The sequence below is a fragment of the Armigeres subalbatus genome, chromosome 3, assembly GCF_024139115.2.
Source record: "Armigeres subalbatus isolate Guangzhou_Male chromosome 3, GZ_Asu_2, whole genome shotgun sequence".
In the NCBI taxonomy this organism is placed as follows: domain Eukaryota; kingdom Metazoa; phylum Arthropoda; class Insecta; order Diptera; family Culicidae; genus Armigeres; species Armigeres subalbatus.
Window position 1 is genome coordinate 245,562,435 of NC_085141.1, and position 16,909 is coordinate 245,579,343.

The following is a 16,909-nucleotide window of genomic DNA, read 5'->3' on the forward strand; positions in this document are numbered from 1 at the left end:
GCAACCAATCAACCGAACAACCAAATAACCAACCAATCAATCAAGCAATCTACCAACCAACCAATCAATTATTCAACCAACGAACTAATCAAGCAAGCAACAAAACAGTCGAGTACGAGACACTGAATACGACCACACAGTTGTGGTCGAAATACGTATCTGCAAAGATATCAAAATAATGGTAATAAAACTCGTCTTAGACGGTTGAACAAAACAGTATCAACTAACCAGCCGACCAACCAATCAATCAACCAGTCAAGCAACCAATCAATCATATAACCTGATTGGTTGGTTGGATTGGCAACCAACTAATAATCAAGCAACCAACCAATCAACCATTCTTCCAACTAACAAATCAAGCTGCAACCAACCAACCAAATAACCAACGAATCAAGCAACCAACCATTCCAGCAAGCTACCAATCAGCTTATTAACTAATCAACCAGCCAACTAACCAGCCGACTAACCAATCAATCAACCTGTCAAGCAACCAACCAATCAATCATACCATACTACCAACTAACAAATCAAGCAGCAGCCAACCAAATAATCAACCAACCAATCAAGTAACCAACCAGTCAAACAAGCTACCAATCTACCAAGCAATCAAGCATCAAGTCGATTGATGTATAACAATATGGATCGTCGGGCCTCTCAACAAAAGTTCGTTTTGAAGTGATCTTAAAATAGGTATGTATTCGTAATCATTACGGTAATTTATTACACATTTATTTATTTATTCAGAACAAAAAGATTCATATTTATATATTTATTTCCATAAACAAGTTTATTATCCATATATCAATTTATTATTAATAAAAAATGTTAGTTGAGAAAAGGAACGAGCCCCTCTCTGTTCAGAAACACTGGGTGATATGGATAACGCGACCAGACTAATCCGCTTTTTGAGGATCCGTTAGAGGACGTTAGAGCAACGAATTAACCAATCAAGCAACTAACCATTCAACCAACAAAGCAACCAATCAATCAAATAACTAACGAATCAAGTAACCAGCTAACCAATCGAGCAACCTACTATTCAAGCCCACTTCCAATCAATCAAGCAACAAACCAATCAATCAACCAACCAATAAACCATTTAAGCAAGCTACCAATGAACTAGTGGGCCTCCTTAGTCAAAAGTGCGGTAAGACGCGCGGCTACAAAGCAAGACCATGCTGAGGGTGACTGGGTTCTGATTCCCGGTGCCGGTCTAGGTAATTTTCGGATTGGAAATTGTCTCGACTTCTTTGGGCATAAAAGAATCATCGTGCTAGCCTCATGATATACGAATGCTAAAATGGTAACCTGGCTTAGAAACCTCGCAGTTAATAACTGTGGAAGTGCTTAATGAACACTAAGCTGTGAGTCGGCTCTGTCCCAGTGTGGGGATGTAATGCCAATAAGAAGAAGACCAATGAACTAACCAACCAATAAGCATCTAATCAATCAACCAACCCACCAATCAAGCAACCAACCATTCAAGCTAGCTACCAATAAACCAAGCAAACAATGTACCAAGCAATCAACTAATCCACCATTCAAGCAACCAACAAAACAACTAACCAGCCGACTTACCAATCAACCAATCAAGCAACCAATCATTCAACCATTTCAAGCCGGAGGATTCTTTCAGGAATCCTGGGAAATTCATTCGGGATTATTCTTTAAAACGAGATAGTTTTTTTTCTCTGTACAATTCCTGAGCGTTTCTAAATTCCTTCCAATATCAATAAACCTAACTGCCAGCGGTTCCTTTTCGTGCTTTCCGATAAATTGCACACGCAAAACAACAAATTTACTTCGTTCCTGTTGGTGCAGGACATTCAGAATCGATGCGTTTACTGTTGGAGTTGGTAGTAAGTCTTTGCAGGAAAGTTTTGCCGATTACGTTGGTGAGTCGCCTACGTTGGTTCCGGCAATGGCATATGTCGTACTGTTACGGGATCTGGATTGACCCGAGTGGGAAATCGATCGCGATGGAATATTCCTGGGAAATGCAACCGGGTGTCTGGAATAATTAACGGCTGGTGTAAGACTATTGAGATTCACCATGGTGTTATCCGTGATGGCATTTGTCTTTTCCGTCGAGGACGTCTTCTCGTACAGCGTCGTGGACCGCCTTGGCATCATGCCGCCGGCACTGGGCCCAACCGTCCGGTTGCCATTGCCGGGGTCGAACTGGTGCTACGCGGTTTCGCCGGGCTGGAGATCGATGAATTATCTGCCGATGTGAATGGTTTGGAGCGGTTTGGTTATGCTCGACGCCGGCCTCTGGTTTTGTGCGGCTAATCTGGCAGTGTTCTCCTTCTTCTGTCGTTTGAAATTACTGCTAACTGACATCCGTTCCGAGATTCCACTGCTGGCCTTCGAGCTGTGATTATTACTGCCGGAGTTGTCAACCGCCGTGGGACCGGGCCCAATGGCTGCCGATGCATCGCGTTGTTGCCACCGCCACCAGGCAGCGGTCACTGCTGCTGTCGGTCCGACACGTTAGGTTACACTGCCACTGGAGGCTCGTTTGATAGGTTTTGTGCTCGATGCAGATATTAACATAATACTTCGATGCACACCTCGGTACCTGGGACTTTGCTCTTGGGGGTAGCTAGCGGCGGCACCCTCATTGCCGGCGATATTACGTAGTGACAGAGACGATCCGGGCCGGGAGCCGTCGGACTCGGGGTCCGTACTCTTTCTTCCGAGTAGCAGATAAATGGTCAAAACATCAACAACGCTCACGACAAGCAAACACTTTGTTTAAATAAAATGAATAAAATCAACCGAAAAAGTTGTGCGACACGCGAGGGAAAAACATTGAACTGTCTTCACAGATGATGTCATGATGCAATAGACTCTGATCGTAGCCAAAAACATATCAGAGGTAAACAAAAATGAAAATGACAACTGTTGTCAAACTGACGTGGTTCGAATTGAGGGGCTTCTCAATGGTCGAGTGATTGTAATAATTGTAATCCGTCACTCCCCAGGGGTATATAGTGGTGCCCGGAAAAATGGCCACCCCTCCGTCTATGTATTCGTCAATGGTTAAACCTAATTTCGGAAGTGGTGCGCTGTATAGCAAATCACCAAATGAAAATAGCGCACTACTTCCGAAGTTAGGTTTAACGTATGGATTGTGAGAAAAATCCAACTTCGTTAGCGGCTATAATTGGGATTTGCACTGAATTGATAATAAATATTGTCTTTATCAAAGACAGTCTTGGAATAATTTTCTTGTCCTCTTGTACCATGGTACAAGCATTGACGAATACATAGACCGAAAGGTCCGGTACAAAGCCATCAGAAAATCGGGCACCATGTCTTCTTCTTCATTTTGAAGAAAATACCCCTCGTGGGTGACGAATTACATAAATATTTTACGAGCGCTGACTTACCCCTCTTGACGGTTTGACAGTTTGTTTGTTTTTCCCTCACCTTGTGACGTCGTTTCGGTTCGTTTGTTGTTTGTTCGTTTCGTTACTCAGTTGGAGCGTGAGTTCGACCGTTTTGGTGCCAAAAAGATCGAATATAACAAAGGGGACACCCAGGCCTACATTCTGTACGATTCTATTGATGCTGCTACGGCTGCTGTGAAGGAAATGCGTGGATTCCCGTTAGGGGCACCGGATCGTCGTATTCGTATCGATTTTGCTGATAACGGAACAACACCATCGTTCTCAAAGCGCAGTGGAGGTTTTGAGGAAGGGGGTGAGTATCGTCGCGCCCCCGACTACGAATATCCGGAAGGTGGTGCATCATACGAGGAAAATTCATTGTACGGCTATGGTGGAAGACCGTTCCGCGGCAGAGGAGGATTCCGCGGGCGTGGTGGTTTCCGTGGCAATTTTCATAGTGATGGCCCACCGCACCACGGGGACAATGATGAATGGCGTCGATCAGGAGCCGATGGTGAATCCTAACGGACGGAAACAACGAAATAGTGGACAGCCTGATGAAGGACGAGGAAGGTAAACACCACTTTCGTATTACTCTGCTACTACGCCTCGATCAACCCAAGTTGGAAGATGTGCAGTAGCGCATATCGACGTCATCGTCGCACGCAATCTTCCTCGGCATGCCGGGATCGACGTCATCGGTAGCATCGTCGGATGATGTCAGCGTTCAGACGCGTCCACTGCGTAATCTCGTGTCCTACCAGAAGCAGAAAGAAGCGGCCGGCGTTATATCCTTACTCAATAAGGAAACGGAAGCAACCGGTGTGCTCTACTCATTCCCGCCATGCGATTTTTCGACAGAATTGTTGAAACGAACATGTCACAACCTCAACCTCAGGAGGGACTGAAGGAAGACCATCTGGTAATCGTAGTGGTCCGAGGAGGAATCGCCTGAGTTGCGGATGAGGGCACAGATAACACATAAGGTAAGATGATGAATAACGAACTGTAGAATAATTAGAAAAAAGGTTTAATTTTAATTTTTGTTATCAAAGACTTTTTCGTTGCTGCAGCGTCTATCTACGGTAGTTTATTGTTTTTGCCATTTGATATAGGAGTGATCGGGGCAATATGGGCCACCCAAGGAAATCGTTCCGAAAAGCGCTGAAAAGCTCAACAAATCATCATTCAAATGTAGTTGACTTATACTAGGGAGTGTTACCTTTCATATTACGTCGATGAATGGTGAAAATGCGTTTGGAAATTGTTGGAATGCATTTTGAAAATGTATTGATTTTAATGTGTGTTCCCGACTATACGGGGCAATATGAGCCACCATTTGGGGCAGTATAGGCCGCCCATCCAAAACGTGTTTTTAGGAGAGAAAAGTGTGGTAATATGGAAGGATATGATATTCGTACGCTGTTGTATATTCCATACCAAATAAAAATAATAAACCGCACAACAGCGGATCAAACCGATTTGCCACTATTCACCGTTTGAATAGCCATATTTCAATTGATCAATAGTCATTTTTTTCTGTTTCAATCGCAGTAATGCGGTGTTGTAATTTTTTCGTAATGAATCTTACATAGATGATAATATTTTTGTATTTGGCAACTGAAATTTGAACTTGTTCGCATATTCAGGTCTGATATCTTGCTCTGTGCAGGTATGCCCATGTTGCCCCATAGAGACTGGTTTTGTAAAAAAATATTTGTTTGTTAAATTCAGATTTGTATCAGTACAAACATGTGTGCACAATATTCAATTAAAATATGTAGATCTTTTGATTTTGATGTATTTTAAACCTGTATTTTAATTATTTTTGTGTCAAAACCTTATTTATAAACTTCAAATCTTATAATAATTTTGCACATGCTGCAAAAATTTACATTTTCAAGTGTATTCTTAGGGACTCTAACAAAAGGCGGAAACACGAAAGGCGGAATCACAAAAGCCAGAATCTCGAAAGGCAGACGTTCTTATACGTGTAACAAAATGCGGAATATATCATAAGGCGTAATTACAAAAGGCGGAAATACGAAAGGCGGAATTTCAAAAGGCAGAATTCAGTCATTTCTTAGTTTTACACAGGCACCTGCTTGAGGTAAAGGAGGACATGTTTTATTCTTTGAAGGCTCGCATCTGCCCGGTCTAAGTTGAAGGAGGATATGATTCCTTCTTTAAAAGCACGCCCCTCCGTATTTTTTTCTATTTTATCAGGGTAGGGGACCAGAGTGCATTATGAACACCCGGGGCAGATTAGACACCCCCAATATTCTTGTTAATTCAATCAATTTTCTACTTTCAATGCAGCGAACTCTATAATCCTTTCATAAACAACTAATTTATAGCGTAGAAGCCATTGTTTTATTTTCATAGCGCATAAATTTGACAAAAAAGTTAGAATGTCTTCCAAATGATTAAAAATTATAAGTTTCACTTTCCATAAAATAAGCTTTACTTTACCATAGAAGATGATTTCTCAATTATTGGTCATCCCATAGCAACATTCTGTTATTTACAGTGCTCTGGCATGCATTTGTGACAAGTTTCCTTGATTTTTACAATATTTCCAACAGTTTTTAAATATGTTCACCTGTTGGGGCAAACTGAACACTCTATGGGGGTAGAACTGACCCAAGTAACCATGGAGCTATATATGCTTGCAAATAATACAGCCATTAAAGTTGACTTAAAGTGGAAAAAGGCCCTTTTACGATTGGAAATAATGCTTCATTACTTTGACATGTTGAAATAAAACATAAGTAATGCATTTCTGCATTCGTAACGCTGAACTAGTGTATCGTTGCTTGACAGGCGATGAATAAATGCATCTTTACATCGGTAAAACTGATCTAATGCAGTTAGCATTTAACATGCTGATCTGTGATTGATTACATGCATTAATTAATGCTTGGTGGTTACTTGGGGACACCTTAAAAATTAAAAACATAACCTCAAACTCATCGAAATAGGCTTTCATATCGTGTTATTTTTGTGTTATCATGGTGCGGAATTATAAATGGCTATACAAGTTCCAGTACATGAAATATATATACCATAGATGCATATATATACCATAGAAGTCGCTGAAAGTGCAACAAAAAAAGGAAGTGTTTTGTATAGATTTGGCAATCTCTTTGGGAAGTTGATCGGTACAACCCATTGGAAGCATTGCTTCAATGCCGATGGGCGTAGCCAGGATTTCGAGCAGGGGCGGGGGCAACTTTTGGGTCTTCTAATTCGTAGTTTTATAGTGGTTTTATGAAAACACATGAATATTAGTGCTTGGTACTATTTCCTTCTAAGTTCCAAAAATTTTGAAACGAAATCCACAACCATCAGTAAAGGCTGGATCACAATAGCACGTTGCGCTGGGCGTTGAAGTCAGCGTTTTGTACTAGAACGCAACGCTAATAAACGTGACGCATTCATGCCCACAATGCAACGTTCGCGATGTGCGTTTATTAAACAGTAAAGAGAAATGCGATTGTCGCGAGAGCTCAGTTCGGTTTTCAACTGGATCTACAATAATGATATTTGAATTTCTAAACAAATCCTCTGAAATAATATTTATTATCAAAAAGGAGAAAAAAACAATATGCAAGCTTCCTCCAGGAATTCCTTCGACAATTGCTCCAGTCATTCTATCCGAAGTTCTATTAGGAATTCTTTAAGAATGCCTCCAGCAACTTCTCCGACAATGTCTTCAGGAATTTCACCATTAATTTCGCCGGGAATTAATCCAAAAATTTAACCATTATTTACTCCAAGAAATCTTACACGAGATCCTTTATAAGTTCTGCAGGAAATTCTTCCGATAATTCTTCGTGCTGTTTCTCATAAAAAATTCTGATAAATTGCACCGTGAAGTTCCTAAGACTATTCCTTGGAAATTCCGCACAACTGCCAGTAAACATTCCTGAGAATTTCGAAAAAATCTTCGAATTTCTGGTGTAAATTCCATAAAATTTTCCCTGAAAGTTTCAAATAATTTCTTGTGAAAATTTCAAAGAATTTTTCCTGGAATTTCACCGAACATTTATACAGAAATTATACCGAAAATGAAATTTTCGGAAGAGTTCCTAGATTAATTCCCAAAGTAATCCTGACAGAATTCCGGTGAAAACATCAAGATTTCCACTGGGAGATCCTCCAGGAGTTTCTCCAAAAATACCTCCAGGAGTTCCATCGGCAGTTCCTCCAGGATTTCCTCCGAGAATTATTTTGGTAGTTTCATCGGCAGTTCCTACGGAGGTTCCTCTGAAAATTCTTCCGGAAATTCTCCAGAATTTCCTCTGGGAATTCATTCAGGCTTTCTTTCTGGAATTCATTTAGTTTTCTTCAGGAATTTATATAGATATTCACCCAGAAGCTCCTCCGAGAATTTCTCTGGGAGCTTCTCAGGGAATTCTCCGAGATGTCCTCTGACGATGACGATGGTCCAGCTATATACCCCTTCAAAGGTTTCAGCTAGACGAGATTTGTCTATAAGATGAATTTTCCACGATTTTTTCCGAGGATTCTTCTGATAGTTTCACTGGCATTTCCTCCGGGGGTTCCTTTGAAAATTCTCCCGGGAGTTTCTTCTGAACTTGCTCCGGAAGTTCCTACGAGAATTTCTCCGAGAGCTCCTTCGGGAATTCCACCAGTAGCTCTGCCAGGAACTCATTCAGGCTTTTTTTAGAAAATCATTTAGGCTTTCTTCAGAAATTTAAATGGAAATTCTTCCTGAAGTTCTTCCGAAGTTTCTGTGGGAGTTCCTCCGGGAGGACCTCTAGGAATTCTTCTAGGAGTTCCTCCTGAAATTCTTTCGAGAGTTCTTACGGGAGCTCCTCCGGCAGTTCCTTCGGGAACTCCTCCGGGAGATACACCTCAGAAGAGGAATTCCCAGAGTAATTTCCGGAGGAATTCCCGTAGAAATTATCAGAGGAATTCTAAGTCGCTAAGTTAACTAAGTTATTAGGAAATGCTAAGACAATGTAACAATAAAACCGGACTTAGTTAACTCCTTGATAAAGGTACAATATATGTAACCGAAAAGTCGGATAAAAACCCAGATTAAACCACCTAGCGGTGATGATGCCTTTCTCGTGCAGTAAAAAATAGTATTTTGGCCATAACTTCTGAGCCCATAGTCCGATCCGGCCAATTTTCAATAGGAAACAATGGGACAGCACTATGCGTCGAATGCAACTTGTTGTAAGCAAATCGGTAAAGGATAAGTGCCTGAAAAATGAGTGACATTTTTGCATATTTTGATAAGAAAATTATTTTGAGCTTTTTAGTGGAATGTTTTCACCTGTCATAAGACGAGTTTAAACAATCCCATTGAATTCCACCACTTAATTGTATCCTGACAGATACGTATTTCGACCTCAACAGTAAGGCCGTCTTCAGTGTCTTGTACTTGACTCGACTTGAAGAAAATGATCGCAGCTTACACTATTTATACTATGCGTAGGTATAATAATTTATCTAGGTACTTATCTTACTACGGTGCTTATTTCTACTCGCTTGATGCGCCTAATGCTTAGGTATAAACTTGAAGAGCCAGGAGCTACCATTTCCTTGATCTTTATTCAACAATCGCGTTTGTACCTGTCGGTAGATTTCCAAGCTCTCAGCAACATCAAGTTTCCACGGAGAAGAGACATTTCTTAAAATTTTAATGTTTGATGTCGTAATTGAATGATTTTCCTGATATACATGTTCAGCTACCTTAGACCTAAACTCATAATTTAATCCCTTATCAGTTTCCCTCTTAGCCTTACTTACTTCTGCAATATGTTCTTTGAACCTTACATCTAACGATCTTTTTGTTTGACCTACATATACTTTATCACACTGTGAACAATTAATTTGATAAACCCCGGCCTTATTTAGCATTTCTACTCTATCCTTTGTGGAGCCCAACAGTGTCTTCAGTTGATTGCTTCTGCTGGAGAATACTAAATCGATGCCGAATTTCCTCAGTCGATGGCGTAGCTGGTGGGTGATGTGTCGATCATAGGGGACTGATACCCTCTTCAGCGGTTCTTCGATCGGTGTCAGTGTTGTCAGTTCGTTTTCCGTAGGTTCCTCTGCTTCTTGTTGATGATTGCTTGTATTGTTCTTTCCTTGTATCCATTGATCCTAGCTGTTTCCAAGATGTGTTGTAGCTCCTTCGTTTTTCCTTCTTCGTTCAGGGAATCGTCTGCATCCTGTGGATCATGTGATGAAAAGCTGCCATTTTGTGCTGATACGAATGATTTGATGTGTATGGGATGACTCTCATGGTGTTGGTGGGCTTCCTGTAGATTTCGAAGTCTAATGTTGCATTTGTTCCCTTGATAACCAGTAGATCCAAGAAAGGTAATTTACCTTCCTTTTCCTCCTCGTGGGTGAATTTGATGTCTTTATGCACGTTGTTTATCGCTTCCAAAATCCTGGGTAGATCTTTCCGGTTGATGATGCTGAAAATGTCGTCCACGTATCTCCACCACTTCTCGGGTAGTACTCCTTGTTCCTCTAGGTTGTCCTCCAAATTCGCCATGAATAATTCGCACAAAACGGTGATAGCGGATTTCCATAGGTGCACCCTTCGTTTGTTTGTAGAAGCTTCCACGGAATGTAAAGTAGTTCTCATTCATGCATAATCTTGCAAGCTTGAGATACATCTTTACCTTTCCTCGCCATGTTGTATCCGTCCGTTGTCCTAGTAGCCAATCCTCCAAAAGGTTCAGAGCATCCTTCACTGGAACGCTTGGGAACAATGCCGCTACGTCGAATGATACCATGATGTCCTCTTCTCCGATGTTTCCTGATTCCAATATCCTCTTGGTGAACTCCTGGGTGTTTACAACTGATCTGCTGGGGAACGGCTTCGGCATACTCTGGAACTCCTTGACTAACCACTTGGCCAAGTTTTGTGTAGGGGATCCCACTGATGAAACTATTTCTCGCATCTCTGTACCTGGCTTATGTATCTTTGGTAGTCCTTTGATCCTTGGTAACACAGGGTTAGTCATTTTAACGCGGGCTTCTCCGATGATCGTCTTGCATTCCTTTATCGTTTTATCCGTAAGTCGGATTAGTCCGGGTAGTGGGTCCACTCTCAAATGCCTGTATGGTCCTCCGTTGATTTTTGTCGTCATCTGTTCATCGTAGTCCTCTTTGTCCATTATCACCACTGCGTTTCCTTTGTCCGCCTTCATGTAGTAAACCGGTTTCTCCTTTAACTCCTTTAAAATCCTCCTCTCGTCTTTGTTCGATGTCTCATGATGTCCTGCTTTGATGGCGTCTGCTACGATGTTTCTCACACTATTCTGGTCCCGTTGATCAACATTTCGTGAAATCGCTGTCTCAGTATCCACGATTATCTGCTCTAGATCCGCTTTCTGGGTTGTCGCATACCCTAACCCCTTGTTGAGGTGTGCTAATTGTTCCTCCGTAAACTGCTGTGTCGAACGGTTAACAACGAATCCCTCGATCATTTGTACTGTGGGGTTAGTCGTTCTACCTTCCGTCGCTGATTTCCCTCGTAGAATGGTCAATTTCTTCTTGTGCAGTCTCCTCTTCCTGTCCGCTTCACACTCTTCGGCCCGCTGTACCTTCTTTAGGAATATGTCGAAAGAATCTTGGTTCTCCTTTGCCAGCTTGAGGTGCAGGTTGTAGCACTCCAAGTTCAACCTCTCTAGCTTGGCATAGTGTCCCTTGATTGATAACTTCAACAAATCCGATTCCGCCCTCTTACTGATAGATTTTGGGATGTGAGCTCCCATCTTAATCCTATGGCTGACAGGAGTCAGCCTCTCCTTTTGGCACTTCTTAAGGAAGGCCACGTCCTTAAGAATACCTGCGATCCTCCTCTTCAAATCTATAAAAGTACTACGCTCGTTCCGCTTGGATGCCATTTTGATAAGAAAATTATTTTGAGCTTTTTAGTGGAATGTTTTCACCTGTCATAAGACGAGTTTAAACAATCCCATTGAATTCCACCACTTAATTGTATCCTGACAGATACGTATTTCGACCTCAACAGTAAGGCCGTCTTCAGTGTCTTGTACTTGACTCGACTTGAAGAAACACCTCAACAAGGGGTTAGGGTATGCGACAACCCAGAAAGCGGATCTAGAGCAGATAATCGTGGATACTGAGACAGCGATTTCACGAAATGTTGATCAACGGGACCAGAATAGTGTGAGAAACATCGTAGCAGACGCCATCAAAGCAGGACATCATGAGACATCGAACAAAGACGAGAGGAGGATTTTAAAGGAGTTAAAGGAGAAACCGGTTTACTACATGAAGGCGGACAAAGGAAACGCAGTGGTGATAATGGACAAAGAGGACTACGATGAACAGATGACGACAAAAATCAACGGAGGACCATACAGGCATTTGAGAGTGGACCCACTACCCGGACTAATCCGACTTACGGATAAAACGATAAAGGAATGCAAGACGATCATCGGAGAAGCCCGCGTTAAAATGACTAACCCTGTGTTACCAAGGATCAAAGGACTACCAAAGATACATAAGCCAGGTACAGAGATGCGAGAAATAGTTTCATCAGTGGGATCCCCTACACAAAACTTGGCCAAGTGGTTAGTCAAGGAGTTCCAGAGTATGCCAAAGCCGTTCCCAGCAGATCAGTTGTAAACACCCAGGAGTTCACCAAGAGGATATTGGAATCAGGAAACATCGGAGAAGAGGACATCATGGTATCATTCGACGTAGCGGCATTGTTCCCAAGCGTTCCAGTGAAGGATGCTCTGAACCTTTTGGAGGATTGGCTACTAGGACAACGGACGGATACAACATGGCGAGGAAAGGTAAAGATGTATCTCAAGCTTGCAAGATTATGCATGAATGAGAACTACTTTACATTCCGTGGAAGCTTCTACAAACAAACGAAGGGTGCACCTATGGAAATCCGCTATCACCGTTTTTGTGCGAATTATTCATGGCGAATTTGGAGGACAACCTAGAGGAACAAGGAGTACTACCTGAGAAGTGGTGGAGATACGTGGACGACATTTTCAGCATCATCAACCGGAAAGATCTACCCAGGATTTTGGAAGCGATAAACAACGTGCATAAAGACATCAAATTCACCCACGAGGAGGAAAAGGAAGGTAAATTACCTTTCTTGGATCTACTGGTTATCAAGGGAACAAATGCAACATTAGACTTCGAAATCTACAGGAAGCCCACCAACACCATGAGAGTCACCCCATACACAAATCATTCGTATCAGCACAAAATGGCAGCTTTTCATCACATGATCCACAGGATGCAGACGATTCCCCTGAGCGAAGAAGGAAAAACGAAGGAGCTACAACACATCTTGGAAACAGCGAGGATCAATGGATACAAGGAAAGAACAATACAAGCAATCATCAACAAGAAGCAGAGGAACCTACGGAAAAACGAACTGACAACACTGACACCGATCGATGAACCGCTGAAGAGGGTATCAGTCCCCTATGATCGACACATCACCCACCAGCTACGCCATCGACTGAGGAAATTCGGCATCGATTTAGTATTCTCCAGCAGAAGCAATCAACTGAAGACACTGTTGGGCTCCACAAAGGATAGAGTAGAAATGTTAAATAAGGCCGGGGTTTATCAAATTAATTGTTCACAGTGTGATAAAGTATATGTAGGTCAAACAAAAGATCGTTAGATGTAAGGTTCAAAGAACATATTGCAGAAGTAAGTAAGGCTAAGAGGGAAACTGATAAGGATTAAATTATGAGTTTAGGTCTAAGGTAGCTGAACATGTATATCAGGAAAATCATTCAATTACGACATCAAACATTAAAATTTTAAGAAATGTCTCTTCTCCGTGGAAACTTGATGTTGCTGAGAGCTTGGAAATCTACCGACAGGTACAAACGCGATTGTTGAATAAAGATCAAGGAAATGGTAGCTCCTGGCTCTTCAAGTTTATACCTAAGCATTAGGCGCATCAAGCGAGTAGAAATAAGCACCGTAGTAAGATAAGTACCTAGATAAATTATTATACCTACGCATAGTATAAATAGTGTAAGCTGCGATCATTTTCTTCAAGTCGAGTCAAGTACAAGACACTGAAGACGGCCTTACTGTTGAGGTCGAAATACGTATCTGTCAGGATACAATTAAGTGGTGGAATTCAATGGGATTGTTTAAACTCGTCTTATGACAGGTGATTTTTGCATAGTTTTGCGCACACACACACACATACATACATACACACATACACCATCGAAGCATAATATCAGTAAGGACCTCAAGAGGAGCTTGCAGAAACTTCGAAAGTCGATGTTGGACGCCAAGCTGGAAAAGGCGGTCGGGACGGCCAAGTGCGAACCCGTGAAATCCATGGAGTCAAGGTCTACCCAGACTGAGGCCCAAGAATTCGCGGATTTGGGCAAGGTCGAATCGACCGAGGACGTGCCAGCGAAGACGGTGGTGCCAAAGTCTGCCCAGACCGAGGCTCAAGTATTCGCGGGCACGTCGGGGTGACTGCTCCAACGGAGCAGACACAAAAACGGGGTAGACAGTATCCAGGGGATGAGCTCCCTGGGGCCGCTCCAAAACGCGGAGGGTTACTACCCCGAACAAGGGTAAGCCCCGGCCAGGTACCTCCAAAACCGGGGGAGGAAGGACCTGGAAAGATCCGTCTACCCAGGAAAGACGGTGGTAAAGGGGTTACGGCAGGCTGAGAGCTCTCAGCCGCCCCAGACCAGGGGAATAGAGAGGGATGACGCCTCCTGGACCCTGGTCAAGAACAAGAGGAAACCGAAGACGTCAAGGGCCGAAAAGAAGGCCCAGGCGAATGAGGGTAGCAGAAAGTCTAGGGTAGGCGCCAATCGCTCCAGGGGCGATGCCCTAGTCATCAAAACGGACGAAGCTAAGTACTCGGACGTCTTGAAGGCGATGAGGAGTGACGTCAAGCTCGGTGAACTCGGCGCCGACGTACGTCGAATAAGACGTACCCGGACGGGCGAGATGATCCTCGAGCTAAAGCGGGGCGTCTCGCAAAAAGGGCGCCGCCTACAAGAAGTTGGCGGAGGAAGTTCTAGGCGAGACGGTCAAGGTGAGGGGCACACTCACGACGGAGGTGAATCTAAGGGTTAAAGACCTGGACGAGATCACCGAAGTCGAAGAGCTCGTCACGGCACTGCGGCGACAGTGTGAAGTGGAGGCGTCCACCGCAGCCGTTCGGCTACGGAAAGGTCCAGCAGGGACACAGGTAGCATTGGTTCGGCTACCTGCAGCTGACGCCTCCAAGGTAGTCAAGTTAGGGAGCGTCAAGGTGGGGTGGTCGGTATGCCCTGTGGGCATATACGAGCAACCGGAAGTTTGCTTCAAGTGCCTGGAACCGGGGCACAAGCAATGGGACTGCAAAGGCCCTGACAGACACTGCGGATTGGAGGGACATAAGGCACAATGCTGCACGAACCCTCCCAACTGTTTGATCTGTTCCAGTAAAGCTGCGAACAGCAAGCACCCATGGGGGTCTCAGAAGTGCCCGGCGTTTAAGCGTGTTGCAAAATCACAGTGCAGGTAACGCAGCTAAACCTGAACCACTGTGATGCAGCCCAGCAACTGCTGTGTCAGACAGTTGCTGAATGGGGGAATGAATGCTGAATCCGTCGGCATATAGACCAATATGCCTGCTTGATATGGCGGGGAAGGTGCTCGAGAAGATCATCCTCAACAGGTTGTTGATACGCACGGAGGGTGCGGATGGTCTATCGAGTAACCAGTTTGGCTTCCGAAAGGGTAAGTCGACCGTAGACGCTATCTTGTCGGTTACCAAATCCGCGGAGATAGCTATCCAGCGTAAGAGGAGGGAGTTCGCTATTGTGCAGTAGTGACTCTCGACGTGAGGAATGCTTTCAATAGTGCCAGTTGGGCGGTTATTGCAGATGCGCTCCTGCGTCTTGGAATTCCAGTACCTGTACAAGATTCTCGGAAGCTACTTCCAGAATCGAGTACTGGTATACGACACGGAGGCGGGTCGGAAGTGTGTTGACATAACCTCAGGGGTTCCGCAAGGTTCCATACTGGGTTCGGTGTTATGGAACGTCATGTACGACGGTGTCTTGAGGTTGAAGTTCCCGGTGGGCGTGGTAATCGTCGGCTTCGCTGACGATATTACGCTGGAGGTCTACGGCGAATCGATCGAAGAGGTGGAGTTGACTGCAGCCCACTCGATCGCAATTGTGGAGGAGTGGATGAGTTCCAGGAAGTTAGAACTGGCTCACCACAAGACTGAGGTGGTTGTTGTTAACAACCGAAAGTCGGAGCAGCAAGCGGTGATAAGGGCAGGCAACTGCACGATCACCTCTGAACGCTCAATCAAACTCTTGGGGGTAATAATCGACGATAAGCTCACCTTTGGTAGCCACGTCAATTACGCCTGCAAGCGTGCCTCCACAGCTATAGTGGCATTGTCCCGGATGATGTCCAATAGCTCTGCGGTTTATGCCAGCAAGCGCAAGCTTCTGGCTAGCGTTGCTCTGTCCATACTGAGGTATGGGGGCCAGCTTGGGGCACGGCCCTGCGTATTAACTGCTACAGAACGAAGTTAGAAAGTACGTATAGGCTCATGTGCCTAAGAGTTGCGAGCGCGTACCGTACCGTGTCGCACGATGCACTCTGCGTCATCACCGGTATGATGCCTATTGACATCGTTATCGGTGAAGACATAGAGTGCTTTGAAATGCGCGGCACGAGAGGCATCCGCAGGACTGTCAGGTTGGCCTCAATGGTCAAATGGCAGCGTGCGTGGGACAGTTCCACTAAGGGTAGATGGACACATAGGTTGATACCGGAGATAGGTACGTGGGTTAAGAGGCGCCATGGGGAAATCACTTTCCACCTGACCCAGGTCCTTACAGGCCATGGTTGCTTCAGACAGTACCTACACCGGTTTAGAGGAAACGGCGGAACACGTGTTGTTCGTGTGCCCGCGTTTTCGCACAATGCGTGACCACATGCGGTCCTAGAGGATTTCGCTATTAAGTTTATGGCGGTTTTATCCCGAAGGAATTAAAGGAAGAGCTCCTGGAGAAATGCCTGCAGAAGTTCCTTGAAGAATTTCCGAAGGAATTTCTTATAGATTTACAAGTGAAATTATGGAGCGAAATCGGAGAATTTCTGTCATAAATTTTTGAAGAAACTTCTGGTGGAATTTCGGGAGGAAATTCCGTATGTATTCTTGAAGGAACTCTCGAATACATTCCAGAAGAAATGCCGAAGAAATGTCTAGAAGTAAAACTTAGAAAGAAGTAAAAAATCTTCAAGGAATTTCCTTCTGAATTCCCTAAAAAAATAGTGAGGGGTTTCTAGATAAAAAGGAATTACAATTACATGAGAAGGATTTTCGAACGATTTTCAAAAGGAATTTGTGGATAACTTCCCGGAGGAATTAAGAAGTTTCCAGGGGAGCTTCTAGAAGGATTTTAAGGAGAATTTATGAATCCGAAATGTTTCGAGTTGTTTTGAACTTTCATATTCTTTCATAT

At 43.7% G+C, this 16,909-nt stretch overlaps 1 pseudogene; it reads right to left on the reverse strand.

The window, feature by feature from the left end:
* Positions 1-1,861: 1,861 nt before the first annotated feature.
* Positions 1,862-2,493, reverse strand: LOC134222384 (uncharacterized; annotated as a pseudogene).
* Positions 2,494-16,909: the final 14,416 nt, after the last annotated feature.